The following is a 2,475-nucleotide window of genomic DNA, read 5'->3' as shown; positions in this document are numbered from 1 at the left end:
ACTTAAACACCTACATGTGAGTAAGAAAATGATTGCTTATTAATAGCATATAAGTTCAAAGTCAGGAGTGATGGCGATGACAAACAACCACAGATTGTCCACATGGGTCGCTTAGATGGCGACACCTTTGCTTTCTGATGGTTCAGTGTACACAAACTTTGTTTCATGCACAAAATTATCAAAATATAGTGTATAAAATTACCTTCTGGCTGTGTTTATAAGGTATATGTTAAACTAAAGAATTTTGTGTTTATACTCGAGTCCTATTCCCAAGATATCTCATTACATATATACAAATATTCCAAAATCCAAGAAACCCTGAAATACTCGTGGTACCAAGCATTTTGGATAAGAAATACTCAACCTTTTTCTCTCTCTCTCTTTTTTTTTTTTTTTTTTTTTTGGCAATGGGATCTCACTCTGTTACCCAGACTGGAGTGCAGTGACTAGATCACAGCTCACTGCAGCCTTGACCTCCCAGGCTCAAGCGATCCTCTCACCTCAGTCCCTGAAGTGACTGGGACCACAGGTGCATGCCACCATGCCTGGCTAACATTCTTGATTGATTGATTTATTATTTATGTATTTATTGGGTCTTGCTTTGCTAACTTTATTTATTTATTTATTTATTTATTTATTTATTTATTGGGTCTTGCTTTGTTGCCCAGGCTGATCTTGAAGTCCTGTGCTCAAGTGATCCTCTAAAGTCTCAGCATCCCAAAGCATTGAGATTATAGGTGTGAACCACCGCCTAATACTAAACCTTTAAAAGCAGTTGAAGTGGGGTAGATTTTGTCTTTATTACAGAAAGTTTTTGCATATTTAATTTAAATTAAAGAAGGCAGTCGAAATGTAAAAGGGACTTTTTCTTAAAATGTGATACTTTATTGGTCTTTCGTTTTTCAATTCTTTATAGACAGGAAGGTATAAAAAGTATTTATTTGGAGATAAAAACGGTGGCAGGGCTCTGATAAAGGACAACTGAGAGAGGCAGAGTCTCACTGGGGAAATGTAGGCCCTGGTTGTTCAAGGGAAGACTGAAATCCAGACTTGTATATGAAATGTCCTGATTTTGAAATGTTGGTTCAAGTTTTCGAAATGTAGTTAAGGCAGTGGGTCTCAGCAGCTCGGGCGGTGAGAGGAGCAGCAGCTCAGCTTCACGAAGGCTCTAGGCAAGCCCCGGCCCGCAGGAACCTGGCACATGCCCTCCCTGCCGCCAGGATGCCCGAGAGGAAGGTCAGCTCCAACGAAGGGGCCGCCAAGGAAGAGCCCAAGAGGGGATCCGAGCGGTTGTTAGCTAAACCTGCTCCTGCAAAAGTGGAAGCAAAGCTGAAAAGGGCAGCAGTGAAAGACAAATCTTCAGACAAAAAGGGGCAAACAAAAGGGAAAAGGGGAGCAAAGAGAAAACAGGCCGAAGTGGCCAACCAAGAAACTGAAGATTTACCTGCAGAAAATGGGGAACGAAAACTGAGGAGAGTCCCGCCTCTGACGAAGCAGGAGATTAAGAAGTCAAGTCTGATTAATACCATATACCATGTCTTATCAGCGGTCCCTGTCTCCTTTCTTGTACAATCCAGAGGAATAATTATCAACTATTTTGTAAATGCAAGTTTTTTAGTAGCTCTAGAAACGTTTTTAAAAAGGAGGGAATCACACCTCATCCCATTTTTTAAGTGTAAATGCTTTGTTTTTTTCAAGAGGTGAAATTATTTGCTGGTTGTTTATTTTTTGGTACAACCAGAAAATACTGTGGGATATTGAATTATGGGAGGCTTTGACTGTCTTGGGTGTCAACTTAACATACCATAGCTGGGGAGGTTAGTTTTTATATTCTATAGTACAAACCAGATTAAATGGCAATATAGAGTATATCCTGCGTTTAATGTCTTGAACATTCTAAATTACTTCTATTCCCATGTTTTGTAGTAGAATTGTTTCCTTAAAAAATCCACTCCTTGATCATAGCTCTCCCTGTGAGAACTGTGTGCACTCTGTAACATCTTTGGTTGTGGTAGTCCTGATGTCCTAACAACTTTGTTACTGTGCTGTGAAAGATTAAAAATGTGAATATATAGTGTATCTGCTATCAGTTGTGAATTGGTGGGACGTATTTAACAGCTTATCAACATATGAAGGTACTGGTACTTGATAGCCTTTAAGGAAAATTTGCTTCCAAATTTTAAGGGAGAAAGTCACTGGAATAACTTTAAAAAAGAATTACAATACATGGCCTTTTAGATTTTTGATACTTATGTTAAGAATTGTGCACAAATTGAAATGTCTGTACTGTACCAATAAAATCTCAATGATGAAAGAAAAAAATAAAATGTAGTTCAGGCAAAATATATTATGTATGATGGTCTTGTCTGAGCTCTCATCCTCAGTCTTTTCTTCTGTTGCGTATTCAATAAATATTTACTGAAAATAATTAAAAAATGGTTTGAAGAAGACAATTTATTTAACTTATATTAAACA

The 2,475-nt window shown here is 37.9% G+C and overlaps 1 pseudogene; it reads left to right on the top strand.

Annotated features, from left to right (window-relative positions):
• Positions 1–1,221: 1,221 nt before the first annotated feature.
• LOC105549830 lies at positions 1,222–1,523 on the top strand (annotated as a pseudogene).
• Positions 1,524–2,475: the final 952 nt, after the last annotated feature.

The sequence above is a fragment of the Mandrillus leucophaeus genome, unplaced genomic scaffold (genome assembly GCF_000951045.1).
Source record: "Mandrillus leucophaeus isolate KB7577 unplaced genomic scaffold, Mleu.le_1.0 Scaffold459, whole genome shotgun sequence".
NCBI classification, from domain to species: Eukaryota; Metazoa; Chordata; class Mammalia; order Primates; family Cercopithecidae; genus Mandrillus; species Mandrillus leucophaeus.
Note: the sequence above shows the minus strand (reverse complement) of the source record. Positions and strands in the feature narration are given on the sequence as shown.